The sequence below is a fragment of the Callithrix jacchus genome, chromosome 14 (genome assembly GCF_049354715.1).
Source record: "Callithrix jacchus isolate 240 chromosome 14, calJac240_pri, whole genome shotgun sequence".
NCBI classification, from domain to species: domain Eukaryota; kingdom Metazoa; phylum Chordata; class Mammalia; order Primates; family Cebidae; genus Callithrix; species Callithrix jacchus.
The window spans coordinates 102470067-102494774 of NC_133515.1; the positions used below are offsets into that span (position 1 = coordinate 102470067).

The 24708-nt window shown below is 39.3% G+C and overlaps 1 pseudogene; it reads left to right on the forward strand.

The window, feature by feature from the left end:
- The first annotated feature begins 12665 nt into the window (after positions 1-12665).
- LOC128929542 (histone-lysine N-methyltransferase SETMAR pseudogene) lies at positions 12666-13677 on the forward strand (annotated as a pseudogene).
- The last annotated feature ends 11031 nt before the right edge of the window (positions 13678-24708 follow it).

The following is a 24708-nucleotide window of genomic DNA, read 5'->3' on the forward strand; positions in this document are numbered from 1 at the left end:
CGAAAGAAGACATATATGAGGCCAACAATCATATGAAAAAATGCTCATCGTCACTGGTCATCAGAGAGATGCAAATCAAAACCACACTGAGATACCATCTCACGCCAGTTAGAATGGCGATCATTAAAAAATCTGGAGACAACAGATGCTGGAGAGGATGTGGAGAAAAAGGAACACTTTTACACTGTTGGTGGGAGTGTAAATTAGTTCAACCATTGTGGAAGACAGTGTGGCGATTCCTCAAGGCCTTAGAAATAGAAATTCCATTTGACCCAGCAATCCCATTACTGGGTATATATCCAAAAGACTATAAATCGTTCTACTATAAGGACACATGTACACGAATGTTCATTGCAGCACTGTTTACAATAGCAAAGACCTGGAATCAACCCAAATGCCCATTGATAATAGACTGGATTGGAAAAATGTGGCACATATACACCATGGAATATTATGCAGCAATCAGAAATGATGAGTTTGTGTCGTTTGTAGGGACATGGATGAATCTGGAAAACGTCATCCTCAGCAAACTGACACAAGAACAGAAAATGAAACACCGCATATTCTCACTCATAGGTGGGTGATGAAAAATGAGAACACATGGACACAGAAAGGGGAGTACTAAACACTGGGGTCTATTGGGGGGAAAAGGGGAGGGCCAGTGGGAGGGGGAGGTGGGGAGGGATAGCCTGGGGAGAAATGCCAAATGTGGGTGAAGGGGAGAAGAAAAGCAAAGCACACTTCCATGTGTGTACCTACGCAACTGTCTTGCATGCTCTGCTCATGTACCCCAAAACCTATAATCCAATAAAAAATTAAAAAAAAAAATGCATTTAGCAGTATAACATAGCATGATACTCTTTCTGTAAGTGTTAAAAGATCCAGTGATTTCAAATATATTTCTCAAATGTGAATAGCTATGTTGTTCATGGACATGTGTATGTTAATTTATAATTTGGTTCAACAGATATACACAAATTCTTCACAGTGTCTGTTTCAGAGAAGAGTGAAAAGAGGAAGGCAGATGGAGAGTGTGCTTAATCTGTGATGATTTATTTATTTATTTAAAAAGGTCTTGAAATAAATATAACACAATGTGAAACTGTCAATTCAGGATAATAGATATCTAGCAGTTTCTCACCTTATTCTTCATACTAGTTTGTATCTGTGATTTGTTTCTCAACAAAAACAAACAAAATGAATAACCAGAAAGAAGGACATAAAAAGCCCATTCCTATCCTACCACCTCCACTCATTTCAAGCTGTCACTGCTCACCTTCACTTCTCTAGATATTAGCCTATACATAGAAAAATGTGCATTTCATCTCATTCCAAAAGATTGGAATTGGAGGAAACATTTGTTTCTCTTTTGTTTTAAATTTGCGTTTTCTTTTTCAAAGTATAAAAAGATTTTACATCTTGTTTTTAGAGTTTATCTTTATATACAAAAATAAACTTTTCCAATAAACGTGCCACTTTTTGGCCTTCCACTGTGAACATAGGGAAATAGGAAATTTACACATTCTCTTTTCCCTCTCTACTTCCTGATATTTGTTTTAAAACATCTTTCCAGTGTCCATCAGAGTTATCTAGTCATTTTTATTCATAATAAAAAAACATTTTTTTCTGTTTTAAAATATACCATCTATTTTAGGTAACCATAATTGCCTCAATTATTTCACTTTGGTTTTATATTTAAATGGATTTAGTACTTACTGCCAATGCTTTCATACAGGTCTTTCCATTCTGTTAGTTCGTTTTTTTTTTTTTTTCCACCATATAAACTGCTCATTTTCATCAGTGAGCTTTTCCAAAAAGGTTTCAGTCTCTGTATCCCAGCAATTTTTAGGATGCCTGTTGATTTCCTTTATACCTGAATGACTACCAAGCTGTCATTCACAGAGCATACAAATTTCCACCACACAAGCCTCGGCTGGAATTCCTGCATTGTCTTCTGGCATTAACTGATGCAGTGTAAAAGTTTTAATGTAACGCAACGTTTTTTTTTTTTTTTTTTTTTTTCCACTTACAGAATTCTTTCTTTCCCCCATAATATTCAGGAACTTTGCCAAGATACAAACAATAGCTGACACTTGAAAAGAATATCCTTTGTACCAGTAACTCACCTAAGTATGTGACATACATTACCTCATTTCATTTCCATTCACAACAAACCATGAACTAGGATTTTAATGGTCACGGTTTGGAGATTACAAAACCAGCCTGAGAAACCTGCCCAGAGTCACAGCTACTAAAGAATGGAGCTAAGATTCATGTCGGATCAAGGGATCTTTTATTCCCTTTACATATGTGGATGTCAATGTTTCTTGTATTTGAAGGTTTGGTAAATGTTTCATTTCAGGAAATATTTTTCTGTATCTCTGAGTGTTCTTTATCTGTTCTGTTATTTTCTCTTCTCAAGGACACAGATGTTCACATGCTGCTTCTTTGATGCATAACTTCTGTATCTGCCATCTTCCTTGAGACTGTTGTCAACCTGCCCTGCTTTCTAATGACAATCTTTATGATTATTTCAGTTCTCTCTTCCATAACACAGCATTGATTTTCAACTGACATCTTCTCTTTTCCTCACCCTCTAAAGCATATGTATTAATCTGCAGTGCTATTGCTTGATATTCGAATACTTTCACTACTTTTGCAAATTAATTTGGTGGTATTATATTTTATATTTTTATTTATATAAATATGTTTATTATTTTAATTGTAGTTTTGGTGTTTTTATAAGTTCTTCTGAGAAAGTGTTTTATGAGAATATTTATTCTATTACTTGGTGTATACCTTCTTCTAGAAGAAATTCTTCTGTTTTAAATGCTAGTTTTTTTTCTTCTTCTCATTTTTTTATCTTTCATAATTTTTAACAGCGGCATGACTCTTTTTTCATTTTACTCATCTTTGATGAGTGGGCGCTTTCTTTGTTCATATATAGCACATACAAATTCTTCTTGCTTACCCGCCTATCTTAGTGGAAGCTTATTTGTTTATTCTACTAGAGGTTCAGCTTGTGACCTGGTTACGGCTGTCGGGTTGCAGGTTTCTGTTTTCTTAAGCAGCCTCAGATGCAGTCGTGACTGTTTTGATTTGTTGTTTTCTCCTCAGTTTCATATAATATTTTATTATTATAATAGAGTTTATTATGAGTATTGCAAGGTATGTCCTTCTTAGGTGAGCAGAGAAATTGGGTTTATATTGGATTGTTCTGCCAACGCAGACATCGCCTGATGACTACTGCATTTCACACTGCCATCCTCCTGTGCTCTTCCATGTTGTTATCCCTGCTGACCAAGCCAGAGGTGGGGAAAATGAGTTAAATTTATCATTTGAACAAGGTGCTCTAGGAAGAAAGGCCATATAGGACTTTTTTTTTTTTTTTACTTCCTTCCACATTCCCTTTGTCAAGAGACAACCAAATTGCATCAAGATTTTGTCTTATCTTGATGCTGTTTATTATTGGAAATAGTTAGCTGTGCTCAATCTCTGCTTCTATTCCCTCATCCTCAAGGGGATAATTGATGAGCACTAACAGATTTTCCTGTGTTGAAAAATTTTTTCATCTATGATGTTGGGAAGGGGCTTCTATTATGAAAGGGACATTTTATAAAATTACCCAGGATGGCCTTCCAAACTGGGGAGAATTTTATGCAGTTTTATGTATAGATGTCTTCTCACAAAAGAATTTGTGTACCATTTTCGAGATTCCCCTGTCTCTCTGTTTCTAGATTATTTTTTCAAAATGAATAATAATAATTTTTGCTCCATTTATTTTTGTATTGCTCTTGGAGAATTAATTTTTAAAATAGTTTTGCTCATTTCTGTTTCTTTCATTAGGTTTTGGGTAGGGACATTGAGGATTCTGCTTTGTATCATTCTGTTTTCCCAGAATTCCCCATCAGCTTCCTTCCTGACTCCAAAGTCAGCTCACTCATCTCTGATTTCTGCTATTTCATACAAAATATTCAAATAACCCCCCCAATATGATTTTCTCTCTTACAAGGTATCACCGATGCTTTTTTGTTTGCTTGTTTCATTTTGTTTGCAACCTCTCTTCCCCGGATAGCCATCTTTCTTGATTACTTACTAAACATTGATTTGATCATGATGTTTTTAGTCTAACCATTCCCTCTTTATTTTTTTACAGTCTATCTTTGTGTCCTAGTTATCTATTGCTGCATACATATTAACCCAAACTTAGAGATTTTAAAATAACAATAATTACATTTTAGTTTTTTCGCATCTCTGCAAGGTGACTGAGCTCAGGTAAGTGGTCCTCAACCAAGGTATCTCATTTTGTGATAGTCAGAGGATAAGGCTATAGTTACCTGAAGGTTTTGTCCTGTGAAATGTCTGGCTGGGCTGGGAAAACTCAAACATCCGGGAAAAGTGGCAGCTGGAGCTCCTTAGGCATCTTATGTTTCTCTATCACCCGGTGGCCTTGCCATGCTATTTCTCCAACATGGTAATGTTAAGAGCAAGGTAGTAACAAAGTCCCAATCAATTTCAAGTTTGAGGGTCAATAGGCTCCACTTCTTGATTGAGGGATGAGAAAAATTCCAAAAGGGCCATGTGTGACCATTTTCTGAAAAAATAACAATTGATCAGAGCCTTTCCTCTGGCCACAATAATCTACTTTCCTTACACATTAAAAATACACTAACCCTTACCTTAAAGACCTCCTAGAGCCTTATTTCGTGATGGGATCAGGCTGAGGTCTTAGAGACAGAATTTTATCATCTCAATTAGTTCCAGGTATGATGAGGCTCCTAGAGTGCTCTTGCTCAACTATAGTTCCTTGAGAATTACTCCTCTTGAGGTAAAGACTTAAAATTTTCAGATCACAAAAGAAGAGTTATCCTCCCCCTTCCCTCTCTACACTTAATGTAGAGAAGTACAAGCATAGGATAACCACTACAGGCATTCCCTTTCAAAGGGGAAATACTGTGGTGCACATAGAAGTTGTGGTCTGTATGATTCCTGAAATCAAGCCTGGCATATGCTGTCAGTTTTTTAAAACAGCTTTATTGATGTATAATTGATATACCAAAAACTGTACATATTTAATATGCAGAATTTGATGAGTTTGTAAATATGTAAACCCTTAGGATGCCATCGCTACAATCAAGTTAATAGACAAATCCGATACCTCCCAATGTTTCCTGTGTCCCTGTGTTTTGGGGTCTTTGTGTGTGAGGGTGGCAAAACATTTAACATGAGTTCTAGCCTCTTAGCAAATTTTAAAGTGCCTAAGAGCTTGTTGTTAACTATAGGCACTGTGCTGCACAACATATCTCCAGAATGTCTTCATCTGGCTAAAATTTTAAACCCATTGAAAAACAAATTCCTGTTTTCTCTATTTCCTTAATCCTGATAACCACTACTGTATTCTTATTTCTGTAAGTTTTACTATTATACACATCTTATAAAAGTGGAATCTTACAGTATTTGTCCTTTTGTGACTATCTTATTTCACTTAGCATAATGTCTTGTAGTTCCATGTTGTCAGAAATAGCAGGATTCAGGATTTCCTTCTTTAGGGCTGAATAATATTCCATGGTGTATATACACCACATTTCCCTTATCTGTTCATCTGTCAATGGACAATTATTAACACATCTTGGCTCTTGTGAATGATGCTGCAGTGAACATGGGAGTTCAGCTATCTCTTCAAGGTCCTGAATTCAGCTCTTTGGAATATGTAACCAAATGTAAGATTACTAGATCATATGGTAGTTCTATTTTTAATCTTTGAGAAACTCGAATACTGTTTTCCTTAGTGGCTATACCATTTTACATTTCCAACAACAGTGTGCAAGGGTTCCACATTTTCTACATCTGCACCAACACTTAACTTCTGTATCTTATTTTGAAATTAGCCATACTAACAGGTTTGAAGTAACATGTTATGGTGGTTTTGACTTTCACTTCCCTGAAAATTTCTGATTTCAAATATATTAAAAGCTCCAGAAATTAGTCTGATACTGGCATAAAGACAGACATGTAGATGCATGGAAGAGAATAGAGAGCCCAGAAATAAATCCATGCATGTACAATCAACTGACTTTTGACAAAGCCATCAAGAGTATACGATGGAGAATGGATAGTCTCTAACAAATAGTGCTGGAAAAACTGCATTTCATGTCAAAAATAAAGTTGGGGGTCCGGCACAGTGGCTGACAACTGTAATACCAGCACTTTGGGAGGCCGAGGGGAGATCACCTAAGGTCAGGAGTTCGAGGCCATCCTGACCGGCATTGAGATCCCGTCTCTATTAAAAACACAAAATTAGCCGGGCATGGTGGCACATGCCTATAATCCCATCTACTCGGGAGGCTGAGGCAGGAGAATCACTTGAACCTGGGAATGAACTGAGATCATGCCATTGCACTCCAGCCTGGGCAACAGGAGCAAAACTCTGTCTTAAAAATAAAGAAATAAATTTAATTAAATTAAATTGAACTATCACTTTACTATACACAAAAATAGACTCAAAATGTTTCAAAGACTTAAATGCAAGAACTGAAACTGTAAAACTTCTAGAAAAAAAATAGGGGGTCAGGCGCAGTGGCTCACACCTGTAATCCTAGCATTTTGGGAGGCTGAGGTGGGTGGATCACTTGAAATCAGGAGTTCAAGACCAGCCTAGACAACATGGTGAAACCCCATCTCTACTAAAAATAGAAAAATTAGGTGGGCATGGTGATGGGCACCTGAATTCCTAGTTACTCGGGAGGCTGAGGCACAAGAATCACTTGAACCTGGGAGGTAGAGGTTGTGGTGAGACAAGATCACACCCCTGTACTCCACCCTAGGTGATAGAGTGAGACTCAATCTGAAAAAAAAAAAAAAAAAATGAAAAAGCTTCTTAACATTAGTCTTGGCAATGATTTCTTGGATGTGACACAAAAAGCATAGGCAATACCAGCAGAACTAGACAAGTGCAACTACATCAAATTCAAAACGTTCTGTACAGCAAAGTCATCAGAATAAAAGGCAACATACAGAATGGGAAAAATGTCTTCAAATCATGTATCTGAGAAGGGGTTTAATTTTCAAAATACATATGAAACTCCCAAAACTCAGTAGCAAAACCAACCAATCAACCCACCCCAAATAACACAGTGAGCAATACATATTTCCAAGGAGGCATTCTCATGGCCAACAGGTATCTGAAAGCAAGTTGTCAATTGATTAGAGCTTAGCTCTAATGTCTGGAAATCATTCTCATAGTATATAGCTCTGAAAAATGTAGCATATGTTCTCTACTTTATAGTTTTTCAGCCTGTTTCATGCCCGTAGAAGCAAAGGATTTTGATATATCTTTGTATTGTCTTAGTTTTGATAGCCCTTTCAGTATAAACTAATATAATTCCCTTAAAAACTTTCTGGGTTTTCAATGAATCAATTTATAATTCACTTCAGTAGATACAAACCACTCCACACATGTCTTGAAGATAATTCTTACTGTGCTATGGACTCCCTTGGGGATTGCAGTGGATCAATGATCTTAACATTCTTAGAAAAACTGTTGTTTAAAGAATAGAATATTCAGGTCATACCCTCAAGATCTGTGGAAGGATTTCTGTCTATTAGACAATACCTGAAATTGCTCTATGGGCTTAAAGTGTTTTACTTTGATGCCCTTAGATTCTCCCTTACATCATATTTTCCTAAAATTGTAGATTTGTCTTCTTTCCAGAAGTCATTTCTGAATTTCAGCATTGTTTGCCCACTGGTGGAGGGCTGGCCATGAGAAAAAGTTTAATTTCAAAACCTGGCAGGTCCTAGTTTTTATATTTAGCAGTTCTTTCTTTAGTCCTATCTTCTTTTGCATTTTACTATATTTAATAAGAAGAAGCCATATAGTACCATCAACATCCACCTAGAAATCTTGGCTGGATCATCCAAGGCATAAGGTAGACTGCCTATTTTCCACCTTACAGCTGTAAGTAGCAATGTTAAACTTTCTACCACTCCGTAAGAAAGTCTCCTTTCTTCCAACTCCTAATTGCCTTATTCTCAGTTCCTTTTAAGTCTTTCCTGATGATCTCTCTGGGGTTCATTCAGCCCCCACTGTTTTTCTAAGGCTTTTTCAATTTTTGCATCATCCCTTAATCTCCAAGTCCCTTAGTCACTTAGTCCCAAAGCCACTGCCTCATGTCTTAGATTCTGTTAGAGTAGCACTTCACTTACAGGTATGAGAATAACAAGTCACCCTATACCACAGGAGTTTCAAACAGCAGTATTTATTTTATTTTTATTTCCCACATTTCTAGGGGTTGACTGGACTCAATGCAAAAGTTCTTACCCAATGCCTTTTATGTAGGTATGAACTCATCCAGTTGGCTCTTGAATCTTCTTAGTGTTTGCTCCCTATCCTGTATGGTGGCATTGCTGGGGAATTCAAACTGCTGGTGGTCCAGATTGGCTGGAGTCCTTGGAAGTCTCTCTCAGTCTTTATGTGGTCTCCCAATTGGCCTTTTGAGCATGGCAGCTTCAGGATAGTTGCAGAATTGCTGGAATTCTTATGTGGTAGATGAGGGCTCCAAAATGAGCTTCCTAAAAGAGAGACGAAGACAGAGAGAGAGATAGAGATAGAAAGGAGAGACAGAAGGAGGCTAAAACTGTAGAACCTTCTCTAATCCAGCTTTAGAAGCTACCTGTGTCCCTTTGGCCATGCCTCTTCATTGGGCCAGCCATTAAGATATGTCAAGACTCACAGTGTGGGTAATCTGCTCTGATTCATCACAAAATTCTGGAAGACCATGTGGAACCACAATCATTACTACAGAGACTATATAATCTGCCACACTGAGTGCTGCCTATTATATCAAGTAATCAACGTTTCTAGAGTGAAACACTGTGATGTCAGAGGTGTTTGAACGAGAGCAACTTCATCTTGAGGAGGAGTTGGGTACACTAAGGCTGAAACCTACTAGGTTGCATTCCCAGTTAGGCATTCTATGTCACAGGATGAGATAGGAGGTTGGCACAAGACACAGGTCACAAAGGTCATTCCACACTGCATCTATTTACAAGGATGAATTCTCAAAGGAGATCATGAAAGGTGTCTGCTCTCAGAGGAAGTGCAGACAGCAAAGTCCTGGGTCGTGCAGCAGGAAACACAATGCAGAATGGTGGATGGCCTGGGACAGCCACACAACAGCTACCCCTGTTGACTCATAGGTCAGGCTTTTCTGTCCTGCGGTTTACTCTTCATTGCAAGCCTATGAGGTAGCTCTCTGCATTGTAGGTGAGGAAATGGAGGCTTCCACGATTTGATTAACTTTATACAGCTTTAAAGCAGGAAAGTAGGACGCAGAAACCACATAAGTCTGTCCCCAGAGCCCACAACCTTTCACTGCAGTGAACTGGAATAGGTCACTGAGAGGACCACAGGCAACCCACTTATCAGGGACATGTCTTGTCCTCTCTGGAAACGTGAGAATGAAGATTACAAAGACTAAGAGATATTGGCCTGAGGAGTGGGACATTCACTTTGCTCCTTCTTTTCTGTAGACACTTATACCTTGAACTAACTTGTTCCTAAATATTCTCTTGTAAATGGTGAGTAGATCATTTCTGCTGTTGATTGTCTCGCTTATAGCTAACAAAATGCATACATTAGTTAGGAGAGAGGAAAGAAAATAGTTTGTCAATTACTTTTGTGCTCACAAACTATGCTAGACATTTCAAGTTCTTCATTCAAAATTCCATATCATCTGTTTAAGGTGGTAGCTACCTACTTCATTTCACAGGTAAGATGTTTCATCTTTCTGATGAAACATCTCACCAGTGTCACCTAGGTAGTACACGGAAGAATCAAAGCTTAATCCAAGATTGTCTGGCTGCCAGTTTATTTTTGTGTTTCCAAATGTGCACTAAAAACACTGGCTAGGCTGCCTGGGGAGAGACTGAACAAGAGGAACTCATGTAGAACAGGGAAATGATTGAACCGGCCAAGGCTACCTAACCTTTTCTGCTATAATAAAATGTTCAAGGGTACCGTGGCCTTAGTCAGCAAGGGTTCAATCCACCTGTATGAAGCTGTGATTATGTGACATCCTTGATAGACACTTATCTGAGTCTGAATTAAAACTTCAGCAACCTTTCTGCAGATGTATTTTCATCTATAGTTTTAAGACAAGTTATTATTGAATGTCGGTCTTATTTCCTGTAAATATATACACCATGCTAAGTGCTTTACATACTCAGCTTCAGTTAGTCTTCACAAGAGCTCTGGGCCGTGGCTTGTTATTCACATCCAACAGATGTGAAAACCAAGGACCCTGCCAAGGTTACACAGCCAATTTTGGTGGAACCATAATTAAGATGCAACTTAGTTTAACTCTGTGTTTCTTCATCAAATTGCACCTCGCTTACATTAGGAGAGGCCCTCCTGCGGCCCCTTTCATATTTAACAAATAATCCACACTTCATGGTTGGTGCCGCTTTTCTTTTCCTGGAGGATTTTATTAAGAAATCCATTTGTCTTCTCGCCCTGGGAGCTGCTTCCTCCTGCTGTCCAACTGGGTCTTTCCAGCCTGTTTGCACCTCAAATCCCTCATTAGGGGATCCAGCCTGGGGAGAGTTCTAGGCACAGTTTAAAAGGTTTTGTTTCCAACCCACCCCCCCACCACCGCCGCCCACCCCTTCCTATTTTTGCTTTTATTTTTAACTGCACTCCTTTCTGACAGGAACTCTGTTTGTCCTGACTTGAGTCTGATGCTATGAGTCACTGGGGAGATATAATATGCTGATTGCCGAACCAGGTTATTTTTTTTTTCTCTTTGTATGACTCATTCTCTTCAAAATCTCTAATTTATGATAAAAGTCTGAAAGACGTAAGCACAGAAAATGTTTCTAATGGGCTGTCTTATTATGTTTGGGTCCACTTTGTCTAGTTTAACTCTTGAGATGCTCAGCAAGCCTCTTAGAAAGATCTGGGGCTGGTGGTCCATAGCATTCCACACACCACTGCCAGACAGGGCAATGAGCAGCCCTGGGGCTCCACTCAGAGGAAGAGTTCACCTACGGACCCAGTTGAAAGAAGGAAAGGCTGCTGATGAGATACTGCTAATGCTGCCTACATATGTATATCGAAAGGATATAAGGCCATACAAAACTATCTTGCTTTATAATGTTTCTAATGAAGGAACATTATGAGTCATCATCCCCTTAAAATGCCACCCCAAAATGAGGCAAACTCATATGCAAAATACAAACATACCTCACAAGATTACAGTGTAAACTAAGAAAATGTACTTGGACGTAGAAAGACATGGGGATTTTTTATGATCCACTTTATTATGTAAACAAAGGGTCGACTATTAGACCAGGACAAGATTTTCAAGGTCTCATTCAATGCACAGCAACCACTTTTCATAGCCCCTTGGATAGACGCAGCCTTTGTCTGAAAGTCCCCAGTGGTGGGGAGCTCCCTGTGTTCTCAAACATTTAGCCATCTGAAATTCGTTGAGGAATAATTGAACACCTACTCTGTGCCCCGATGTCTCCTAGGAAGCAGAGACACAAATCTGATAATAATGTCTCTAAGCAACCCTGGTCTTAGGAGGACAAACTCCTGACTCTTACTCAGCAACCCCTGCTGTGTCCCTGGCTTCTTATCCTTGCCCAACCCTGTTTAACCTGCTCAGGAGCCACACCACGAGGCTGAGGCAGCTTCTAAGCTGCTATAAATGTGGCCTTTAGTCCCCTGGGTTGCTCTTTCTTGTCAGCCTCTGCCTGGTGACATAGCTTGTCAGTGCCACTGCTTGGGAGCTGCTGCAGTGCACAGCTGGAATGAATCACACCCCTCTTTCAGTTTCAGTGCTCCTCTGTTGTTATGGACTAAATTCTGTCTGCCTAGAATCCACATGTGGAAGTCCTAACCCGATGTGACTGTATCTAAAGATAAGGTCTTTAACGAGGTAATTAAGCTTATTTAATTTTTTATTCATATAAGTTTACAGGATATAAGTGCAATTTCTTTGCATGTATAGATTGCGTGGTGGTCAAGTCAGGGCTATCAGGGTACCCATCACCTGAATAGTACACACTGCACCCATTAAGTAATTTCTCATCCTCTACCAGTTTAATTAAGTTTAAATGGGGTCAAAAGAGTGGGATGCTAATCTGATAAGACCTGTGTCCTTATTAAAAGAGGAAGAGACAGCAGGAATGTGCAGACAAGCATGAAAGGTCACATGAGGACACAGTGAAAATGTGACCATCTGCAAGCCAGGAAGAAGCCAACCCTGCTTCACCTTGATTTTGAACTTTTAGCCTCTAGAGCTATGAAAACATAAATTAAGTCACCAAATTTGTGGTATTCTGTTCCAACATCCCAAGGGGGACCAATACACCTCCTTTATCATCATTTTCTTGTCCAACAGAAAGTCTTTACAGACAGATAAATGTCTTGGTCTTGGTGATCAGGCCAGGTTCCCTCTTACTCCATCTAGCACCAAATCGGCATCCATGTTGTTTTGATTTGCTGCAAAAGTAATTGTGGTTTTTGCATTGTTGCAACTGGCCGTTTGATATTGGAATACCTTCTTAAACAAATGTGATGATGCTCTGCATCATTTTAATGCTCATTTCTCACTTTATTTTTTTTTTGCTTTATGTTTATTTGATATTTATTTTAGACTATGAAAATTATGTTAGACAAAAAGGAAATTTGAGAGATTTTCTTATTGGAGTTCAACATGGGTTGTAAAGCATCGAAGATAACGTGCAACATCAACTAGGCATTTGGCCCAGGAACTGCTAATGAACATACAGTGCAGTGGCGGTTCAAGAAGTTTCACGAAAAAAAGAGAGAGCCTTGAAGATAAAGAGTGGAGTTGTCGGCCATCGGAAACTGGCAACAGCCAACTGAGAGCAATCATCGAAGCTGGTCCTCTTATAACTACGTGAGAAGTAGCTGAAGAACTCAACCTCAACCATTCTATGATTGTTCAGCATTTGAAGCAAATTGGAAAGGTGAAAAAGCTCAACAAGTGGATGCTTAATGAGCTGAGTGAAAATTTTTAAAATCATCATTTTGAAGTATTGTCTTCTCTTATTCTAAAAAACAACAAATTACTTTCTAATCGGATTGTGACATGCGACAAAAAATGAATTTTATATGACAATTAGCAATGATCAGCTCTGTGATTGGACAGAGAAGAAGCTCCAAAGTACTTCCCAAAGCCAAACTTGCCCCCAGAAAAAGGTCATGGTCACTGTGTGGTGGTCTGCTGCTGGTCTGATCCACTACAGCTCTCTGAATCCTGGTGAAACAATTACATCTGAGAAGTAAGCTCAGCAGATTGATGAGATGCACCAAAAACTGCAATTCCTCCAGCTGGCATTGGTCAACAGAAAGGGCCCAATTCTTCTCCATGAAAATGCCAGACCAATGCTTCAAAAGTGGAATGCATTGGGCTATGAGGTTCTGCCTCATCCACCATATTCAACTGACCTCTCGCTAATCGACTACCACTTTTTCAAGCATCTTGACCACTTTTTGCCAGAAAAATGCTTCCACAACCAGCAGGACACAGAAAATGCTTTCCAAGAGTACATCAGATCCCAAAGTGTGGATATTTGCGCTACTGGAATAAACAAACTTCTCATTGGCAAAAAGGTATTGATTGTAATGTTTCTCATTTTGATTAATAAAGATATGTTTGAGCCTAGTGATAATGATTTAAATTCATGATCCGAAACCGCACTTACTTTTGCAAAAACCTAGTAATTGCAGTTTATAGTACCAAAGACAAATCAGTCTTTCTTTTCTCTTCCCTTTTGTTAATTTTACTTTTATTCAGCCACCAAAGGTCTTTACTTGGTATTCCACTTTCTGACTTCAGAAAACACTGTTTCTTCCATCTTTTTCCAAAAGACATTTGTTTTTAATTTTTATGACTGGACTTGACATAAGCTCTGCATTTTTTCAAAAATATCATGACCCCTAACCTCCCTCACCAAAAGAAAAAGCTTTCACAGAGTTCATAGTTTAATGATGGAGACACCTGTCAGGAAAAGTTCAAAGGATGAGCCAAGGAGAGATATACAAGAGGAGTGATTTCTTCTGTCTGGTGGCATTCAAGCAGATTTCATGGTGGGAGTGATAGTTAAGCTGGGCCTTGAAGGGAAGGTGAGAGGTTATGGATGAAGAAGAGATGAAATTGTCCCAGCAAGGAGAATAGTACATGAAGCTGCAGGAAGACATAGATAAATCACATTTGAGCAAGAGTGGATGAAGTCCCGTGGTTGCAGCCCAGGGTTCTCAGTGTGAGGGAAGGGCTGGGCGGGTGGCAACATGTGGGTTGCGATTATGTTGGATTTACCAACACCTTTAGGATCTGCCCTCCAGGTGCACGAGGAGCAGTTCCTGAGCACTCTGTGCTCTCCCTTCTTCTGAAGAAGGCTTGAACAGATGACCAGTGAATGGCATAGTGGTTTTGGCCACAGCACTTGGCATTGAGGAGGACATTCTGAGTAAAACAGCTTCTTCCCGTTCTTTCTATATGTGTTTATCTGTTCATAGAATGGCACCAAATTTTTTTTGATAACTCAACTTCACTTCTTGAGAGGCTGTCACTGATATTTTTACTGTCTAAACAAAGCACAGTGAGACAGGCTATGCAACTTCTTCAGATCCCTCACCTGGTAACTAACAGGCATGAAGTCAGCCCCAGACCTTTACAGTTCCAAAGCTGTGCTCTTTCCACCGTGTTCCCTCCCTCAAACGTGGAATGGAGTTTTTGCAGAAAAATAAAAGCAATTTAATACGTTGTGATCATTTATTTTGCTGACCTTAGGAAAATGTCCATCAATTGCCTGAATTACCTATGACAAAAACATTTCCACTTTGGAATCCCCTCCACTTTCCTCTCTTAGTGAGTTAAGTGGACTTCTGTAATTACCTTAACAGGTGTACATATTTTGAAAATAGTATACATGAGGTGCTTAAGCCAATACTTTTAAGTATTTGTTCAATACATGTTGACTATTATCAATATGAATAAATAATATTTTCTTAATTGTATATGTAGTCAACAATGTGTATATATATATGGAAATTTTTAAAATGCAGTGCTCATAATGCATTTCTTTCTTTACTCAGTCAATATTCCCTGAGTACCAATATCTTCTAGGCCTTTGGATTGGAGATTACATCTTTGTGGAATTCACAGATCAAGAGGGGCTGGGAATCACTTAGGACTTATTAGCAAAAGGCTATGGCAAGTGCTATAATCTTTGAAAACTTCTTCATATGACAATAATTTTATAAGTTATTTTTTTTGAGACGAAGTGTCCCTCCATTGCCCAGGCTGGATTGCAGTGGCGCGACCTCAACTCACTGCAACCTCTGCCTCCTGGGTTCAAGCGATTTTCCTGTCTCAGCTTCCTGCATAGCTGGGACCACAGGCATCTTCCACAGGCACCTACCAAGCTCAGCTAATTTTTGTATTTTTAGTAGAGATGGGGTTTCGCCTTGTTGGTCAGGCTGGTCTCAAACTCCTGACCTCAGGTGATCCACTGGCCTCGGCCTCCCAAAGTACTGGGATTACAGGCGTGAGCCACCATGCCCGGCCTATACTATTTTCTATAAAGAAAAGGGAAAGATAACTCAGGGTCTTTCCTCTTGCATAGTCGGTTGATTTCTTTAACTTATTAATAATTCAGAAAAACTTCTGTTACTTTCAAACTCCCTATCAGTAAGGCCATTAAAATGTTTACTGTTGTCAAATTTGGAAAAAGAATCACATCACACTTATTTCAAAGCTGTAATATTTCAAGCCACTCACATTGTCTTGTGCAGCAACGATTCTTAAAATCTTTGATTAGACAAATTCCATCAACCAGCTTTTTAAGAAGTCTTTGTTGTAATGGCATATTATGAGTTTGCTATTTTGATGATGTCAGTATTTCCAGTCAAATCAGCAAAAAATTTAAATAGTCACTTTCCTAATTCTATTTTATCTAATTCTCTTCTGAAAAGAAAACAATGTGGGGTGCTTTAATTGTATATGCTGTATTATTGAGCATATTCTGAGAAGGACAGAACTTCTGTTTCAAATTATCTGCTTGCAGTTTTACGTGCCTGACGATTGAAAGCATTTTCCACCGATGAGCTTCTGAGCCTTCACATTTCAAAATCTGTTTCTTCTCTGCTCCCCAAACATTTCTGCAGCTGTGGGGCAAGCTTATATTGTGTATCAACCTCTGGTCCTGCTCTTTTTTGTCATGGCACTGGGTGAGTCAACACAGTGGGTGGTAGGAATATTCTAGAAGCCATTTCTACACCAGGATGGTTAGCAAAAGCTTAATTATTCTGGAAGGGTCTAGGAGACATATGAATTTATTTCAATAAACCCAAACTAACTCTAAAGGAGGTTCTTCTCAGTTAGGTCCTCAAAATGCCACCCACCTCTGCAACACCACTCTCAACACGAGGAAAAGTTGGACAGAGAAGGAATGGAATGGAAAAAGGCAACAGTCTTAATTGACGACAGTTGAAATATCTTACTTTTGCAAATTTTGCAAAATCAAATGAACACCTAAATACATGGTCAGGGACTTTCTGAGAGCCTTGGAAGGAGCCCATGCACATGGTGAGCTCTGGAGCTGAAATTTCCTTAAACTCAGGGAAAACACACCCCTGGCTCCACGTCTGAAGCCTTTGCAGTGTGGACGACTAGTTTACATCACCCTGAAAAGCAACCAGTGGGATAAGAAAGAGCACATGCTAATCCCCAGACCACGACCTGGGGCATGGATTTTTTTTTTTTTTTTAATGACATAGCTCTCTGGTGACCATAAAGGCTGTCAGGGCCTGGATATAGAAGTCATCTCTGTTTCCATGTACTTTTTGGAACCCAAACTATTTACTTATGAGCTGTGATCATTGAGATGGTCTGTGTCGAAAATAACAACTTTATGCCTTAATCAGACCACTAGGATGTAGCTAAGCCCTCTCCTATAGCTCCTGTCATTGTAATCTGATCAAAAGCAAAGGGAAAAAGAAATTGTGCTTTGGGGGTGGCCCAAGCACGTTGTAAAATAAGTTGTCAGCAGGGAAGAATGAGTTGGGCTCTAAGTACTAGGAAGGTTTGGATGGCTGGAAAGTGGGAGACATGCCTCACCGATGGGCAGAGGTTCGGCTGAATGCTCTGAGGAATTGTTTTCTTGAAAGTCATGCTCTCCTAAATCTAGTTTCCCTGGAAATTCATTCCTTACACGCCTACAAGCAGGTGGTTTTCCAGGAAATAAATACGACCATTTTGCTCCTCTTCCTGAAGACTACCAGTGGTTCTGATGAATCTCAGTGTAAAACCCCCAAGCCTTCAGCTGATACCGGAGTCCTTCATTATCTGGCCTTGGCCACCAGCTCATGGCCTCACTTTCTGGTCATCACCCACTCCATGCCTGTGTTAGTCAGGGTTTTCCAGAGAAACAAGACCAAAGGATATGCATGCCTGCATTTGTATATACATTCATATCTTTACATAACCTATCTACATCTATACATCTATATCATGTCTATATCTATATTTATATCTACATCAATATCTAGAGAGGTTTTAATTGATCATCACAATAACTTTCCTAGCTTGGTACATAATACTGATTTCTCTATGTCCTATCATATTGTTCTATAGCTTGAGTCTATTGAGGAAAACTCTAAACTTCTATCAGTTTATGTCCAGTCAGAAACCATTTTAGGTGTTTCAAATGGAGGGAATTTAATGCAAAGAAGGTGTTATAAAGCCAGAAAAAAAAAAATAAAGTAGAAAATAAAGGAGTGGAGGAATAAAAAGGATGAAAAGTCTGATCTATCCATCAGCTTGCGCTAACACCCTAGTGTGGCAACTATAGTCTACTCCCGCCCTGGGCTGTTGGAGACACTACCACACCTGATTCTGGATCCTGACTCTATTAAAGGGGCATTGCTTGGGCCAGGGCTGGAGCTTCTAAGCAGGTGCTACTTCCTCTGGGGTCACTGGAGCCTGCCATTCCCTTATGCCCACAGTCAGCTGTATCCAGTAACTTCTACACAATCGGAGGCACAAACTCCCAGCTTTTCTTCCCAGTCTTGCAATCTCCAGCCAGTGCCTCCTATTGGCAGAATCTAGTGGGAATCCTGCTGGCTGGGGCACTCTGGAAATGTGGTATGCAAACTCTGGTTTTAGTTCCAGGCAGGTGTGCCTTGTTCTTTGCAGGCCTCCTGAAACCATGGATCCCAAGGATTTTACTGTGGTCCTTGCCTTTTCCTTTGCAGTATTTTCTTCAAGGCAATGATGAAAGTTTAAATAAGTTAATCTGTTGCCAAGCAACACTCTTTTACATTAGCACACTTCTCATTGCTACTGGTGGCATTTTTTTTCATTTCTGTGACAAGGCACTGGCAGGTTTTAAGGAATTATACATACACCTACAATATTGAGAGCGTTTTTTTTTTCCCCTTCTCTTCTAAAAATGTGCTGAGTTTTATTACCTTAGATAGAGGCTTCTGTGAAGCTAGAGAATGAATTAACATGTCTTCTTTCAAAACCTCATGTGCTTTCAAGAGACATCGGTTGCATATTTTATGGGCTTTTCACTTTTTTCTTATTTTGAAAATAAAGTAAACCTGGTGCCTTAGATAAAACCGTGAGCTTCTCCATCTTTTCTTTTTTTTTTCTTTCAGTGCTTTTCACTTGAATATTAATCATATTCCACATTGGGCTTTGTTCCTTGAGAAAATAATTTCAAAGCTAACTGATGAGTCAGAGATTTTTGGCCACTGCGGTTCAGCTGTGATTTGGTCTTTCATTAGAAACGTTTTTGTTTATTTTTCATTTGGAGAAACTTATATGCACCCACAAGTGTGCATTTCCTCACATCTATGTTGTATCTGTATACATTGAAGAAATGGACATCTGTTGCTTGTTCTGCTATAAACAGGTGCTGTTCTCAGCAATTCTCATCCATCGTTAGAGCCCCGAGTTGCTATTTCACGTTGTCTCCTTAGGTTTTATGGCTGCCATTTGACAGGCTAAAAAAAATGAATAGCAGAAAAGTTAAGTAACTTGCCAAAGTCACCGTAGTCATTGACGGAGACAGAAATCCACCTCAGGTGTGTCACATCATGGCAGCACACAGGTGCTTGCCTCATGCTCATGATCAAGGTGAAGCTGATCGACTCTAAGATTATCTTTAACTCAGAATCTCTATAACATTAACTCATTTTAGTTTTGCTTAGTTATTTTTATCACTATGATCCTAACCAAAATACTTTCACATGCACAATTATAGCACAATGATAAGTCTCCAGAACTGAAAGAATGGATCTGTGAACAATCACTCAAGAATTCTTCTCCTTGTTTCAGTGTAGGAGAGCAATCATCTCACACTGGTTCTATGTGCTTGATGAGCATATTTTAAAGACATGGCAGTATGTTCATCCATACGATTGGTCTACCAATTGGATAGTTTGAGATGATATTCTGAAAACACACACACACACATGAGCACACACAAACACACACAGAGTTGCATTCTATGGTCTTTAATATCTCCACATTAGCTAAAAATAATCCTATTTTTAACCTTACTGTATCTCCTCTCTGTCATTTTTTGCTTTGTTTACACAACTGTACATTTTAAGAGTAATAGTTAAAATGGTATCGAGCATTTTTTTCCTGTTACTTTGCTTACTGGGCTGACCAAGACTCAGAAGGGAAAGCAAGACCACTTTTGATTAAGTATATCAGGATTTTCCAATCAAAAATACTAATCTTGCTATCTACTGCTACCTATCACCACCACCACCCCATGGAAACTATGTGCCATTGCGTCTTAAAATAGTTATGTCTATGTGATATTTGTTTCAATATGTTAAAATGTTAGCACCCTTGGTGATATAAAAACTTAGCTATCAGCTCTGAGAGGGAAGTTGCTGAATAGTTTTACATGGAGATAGCGTAAGAAGAAAGGGTCACTGTCAGAGTAAAGCACAATTTGAGTCTGAGGCGAAATTTCAAAATCTTTCCTTTTGACCTGATGTCTCTATTGTTTTTTTTTTAATCTTCAACTTACACCCTTTGCAAAGAGAAAAACCTAAAATATATTCTGTGCAAACAACAGGCAATGTATAAGTGTATGTTGGAGTGAAAAGAAAGGCTGCTCCGAAGAAGGAAGGGTACGCACAGCCAAGTGAACACCTTCCCATCTCCCCTGGCTTGGGGAAGGTTCAGTCAGAGGGTCTTCTTGCATACAAGATGAACTTTTATTTAATAATTCTAGTCTATATATTATGGAGAATTTGATAGTACCTTGTTAAAATGCAATTGCATCTTCCATATGAATTATTCACTTAATTCTCACAGCAGACTTCCCCCCGTCCAGGCTGTAAAACCTCCTAAGGTACGGATGAAGTCCCACTATTTCCTCCTCTTCTGGTCCCACTCTCTCCCCGATAGCACCCCGCACGAGCAGGTATCTCACAGGAAGTTCTAGGCAGAGTGGAGAGTCCCACATCCTCTCTCCCTTCTTTTTGGGTCTGCCTACCTGCAGAGAGGATAGACTTTTAAAGGTAGTTTGTGTTCTGGCTCAAAGAGGGCAGTACTGACGGCGAAGAGGTGAGTGTGTCTGTCCAATTCTAGGAATCAGTATGGGAAGCAAACTGTTGCCACAAAACTAAGTCATATCCTCTAATTTGGCCTTTCTCAAAGTATTTCGCATTTTATTTCTCTGGGTCATAGGACTATCTCTCCGTCAGTTCTGAATCTTAACAAAGAGATGGTTAGCTATTGGTTTCTCCAACTCTGAAGTGCCAACTATCAGCCAGTCATCATACTGATTGCATATATTCACCCATTTAATGCTTATAAAATTCCCACAAGTTCCAAATGGGGAAATTGGTGCTGCAAGGAATTAAGAAAACAAAAAATAAATAAATAAAACTTCTCAGTGTTAAATAGCTAATTAATGGCAGAGTTGAAAGTCAAATCTAACATAGCTTAATTCCAAAACTTGTGTCATTTATACCTCCCTCTATAACCTTTAGTGATCGCCTTTGTCCCACTTGAACCTCTTCAACAATATTTTTTCTTGACCCATTTAAATACCTATTCCAGATGTGTTGAAAGAAAATCTCCCACATTGTTCAGTGACAGATTCTGCTTTTCAATTCCATGTTCTTTCCATTGCACCACTGGGTAGGATCTGCAAGAAAGGAACAGGTCACTAAGTTTCCCTCCTACTCTTCATTCCGTGGGGCATCTAATTTTCTGTGGGTAATCTGAGATAGTCTCTTTTCTTCATAACCAAGAACCTATTTATACCACAGTGATACTTTCTCATATGAGAGTAAATGGATAGTGACAAAAAAGAAACCATTTAAAAAAGTCCAATACCGTGATCAGGTTTGTGTCTTTCCTGTCCATTGATTTATTATCTTTTATAAAAGACATATTAGGTCTATTTAATACACAGCGTTTTGTAAAGGTTCTCTTAAAAAATAACAGCGAATGACTTTCACAATTGTTTCTATTCACTTTCTTTAAATTAAAAGGAAATCTGGGTGTAATTGCCAGATCCTGTCAGAACCCTAAGTAAGATGTCTACAGACTCTCAGGTTGTTTCCATAACTTGGCTATCGTGAATAATGCTTCAATGAACATTAAGGAAAAAATGTTTCTTGGTGTCCTTTTTATGAAGATGGTTAAAAGACAGACTTAAGTTTCTAAATAGCTGCCCATCTCCTGTTTTAAAAGGCAAGTCACTGGACTTGATCTGAGTGAAATCAGATACTGTGTCCCTGCCCTTGGATGGATGATACACTCTGAAGTTGCTGATTGTGTGCTACAGTAGAAAAAACAATCTGCAGATTAGAAGAACCTAGAGTAGGAGAAAGAGCCCAGACCTTGCTGCTTGATGAGACTTTTATCAACCATGTGGAACCACTTTAGATTACTCAATCACTGCAGCACTGAAACATTTTAAAATTCTGAGCCATGTGTTGCCACACACTAAACACAGATTCAGCAAACCTTCCACTGTAGCATGGTCGAGATTCCCAGGCTAAGGACTGACAGAGATTCTGAATTTGCAAACCAGAAAGAGCAGCACTTCATCACTGCCTCAAGAAGGCCCCTGGGACGGGAAGGCCTTCTGCTTTTCTTTCTTTCTCTCTGCGTAAGCTCCCCAAATGCCCATTTTGGTCACCTGGATAATAGCTTAGTTCATGTGAGATTCTCCAATGTTGCATTTAATGAGAATCACATCAGTTGTTGGAGGAGCCGGAGGAGAGATAGACGACCAGAGCAAGGCAGAGCCTGGGGGTCGGGGGTGCTGTCCTTGGGGACGATCTACACTCAGACACAGAACGATCCTTGCCTGCATCTGGTCCAAGGAAGTTGTCATTCATGCAAGAGATTGCTGCTTTTCCTTCTGCTGATATTTTTATTTAGGACAACCAGCCAAAATAAAATTTAAAAAATTTATTCCTTTGCATAGACAGTTTCCTCTTTCTGCAACACTGTTCCCACCCACATCCACCAGGAATTGTACTCCCATTCTGATATTCAGCTCAAAGGTTATCTCAGGGAAATGCAGTAATTCCACATTACACCTCTTCTGTGCTCTCTGACACCCCATGTGTGTATGTGCATGAATTGCCAATCTACCCTTCTGCATGGAAACCCCACACCTGTCTATATGTACTCATCTGATAGACATTTATATTTGTGTGTGCCACAAGCCCCTAAACTCAACATAACTAAAATTGATGCATTCTTTAAATTCTCCCAGTGCCTCTCCTAACTCAATCCTCCTTCTCTATTTTCTAGTTCAGCCATTTGTCTATCCTGCACTGGACATCTGGGGTCATCATAAATTTCTTCCTCTCTTTTCAAAAGTGCAGTGTGTCATTAAACCTTCATAAATGGATTTTCTTTCCATGCCCTCATATTCTGAGATAACTTGCTTATAGTTTCTAGGATAATTTTAAAACAAAATCTCTGGCCAATCTCTCTGCTTTAAGCAACAAACAGACAACAACTTTGGTGGATGTCTCTGACCTGTAATCTGAAGAGACTAAAGTTCTGTGATGGTAACTCAGGAGCCAGCAGGAGGGAAGCCCAGAGACCAAGGGTGCAAAGGGATGCTTCCTGATCTCAGGGTTCACGTTTTCTGAGATCCACAGGTTGTCTACGTGGGTCTAGCCACCCCAGAAAGCAGTAGAAAATCTCTTCTGCATGGGAAGAAGGAGAAATGGCAGCTCAGGACCACAGATATAAGGGGAAGCAGCATCTAATCACTGGGACACCCACATCACATTCCAACAAGGCACACAATTTGCCAACAGACTGCTCCTCCTTCTTCTAGAACACAGTCTGAATTTCATCCAATACATCCACAGCTTCTTCCTCATCTCAAATTTAGCCAGGGCCTGTAAATACTGATCATGCACTTTGCATACTTAGTACAATTTAAAGGTACAAAAGAGACTCTGCAAAGAAATCAAAATATTTCCCTTAGCAAGGCTTGTGTAGAGCAATTTTAAATTTATTAAATTTAAATTATAATTAAATGATTGAACCATGACTGCTCCAATCCATTTCATCATTCTTTAAGAGGTAAAAACACCTATAACTGCTGCTCTGGTTTTTAGAGTGTTTTACAGTTTATGAAGAGGTTTTAGGTGAATCAGTTCCATATATTGTATATTTCTCTAAGGAAAGAAGGCTGCAGATGATGGTTTTCATTTAACATAGATTAAAAAAGAAAACAAAGCCTTCTAGAAGGTAAATGTTTTGGCCAATGCGACATTGCTGGCATGCCAAGGGACAAGGCAAGAAGCTAGATGTTTGGGTTTCCACAATTCTTGCTTGAATCTCACTTTCCACCACTAGGTACACAAGGTACTCACACTGTCTGCTTTTGTTTTGTTTTTAATTTCTATTTTTTTTTTTTTTAGAAACATACCTATTGTCTTTGATCTCAACTCTTCAAGATAAAATTGGCTTATACAAAAGTGTTGGCCACACGTGGTGGCTCATGCCTGTAATTCCAGAATTTTGGGATGCCGAGGAGGGTGGATCACGAGATCAAGAGATAGAGACCATCTGGGCCATGGTAAAACCCCACCTTTACGAAAAATACAAAAATTAGCCAGGCGTGGTGTCACGCACCTGTGGTCCCAGCTACTCTGGATGTTGAAGCGGAAGAATCACTTGAACCTGGGAGGTGGAGGTTTCAGTGAGCCGAGATTGTGCCACTGCACTGCAGCCTGGCAACGGAGCAAGACTCTGTCTCAAAAAAAAAAAAAAAAAAAAGTTAGGGTATGTAAAAACCTGGTTCAAAATCATACTCTTGTTTCATATTTGCTACATGACATTGGGTAATTTATCATTGAACTTCAGTTTTCTCATTTTTAAAAGAGAGCTATGACAATCTGCATCCTAAGGGCAGGTTTGCAGGGTACATAGTGAGAATACTTGGAATCCACATGCATGTTGTCTCTGTAATGGCAACTCCTGTCCAGCAGGCCTTGAAGTGGTCTCTGTTCAGCTCAGCTTGTTCCTAGTTTGTGGTCTCTTGCTTTGCATTTGGGCCATAAACAATGGGATTCAGGTCTTCAATGGGGGTTCCATGTTATATTTGCTTCTGGGTCTGTCTTTCTTATGTGGACAGCAAGCAATTAGACTTAAGGCT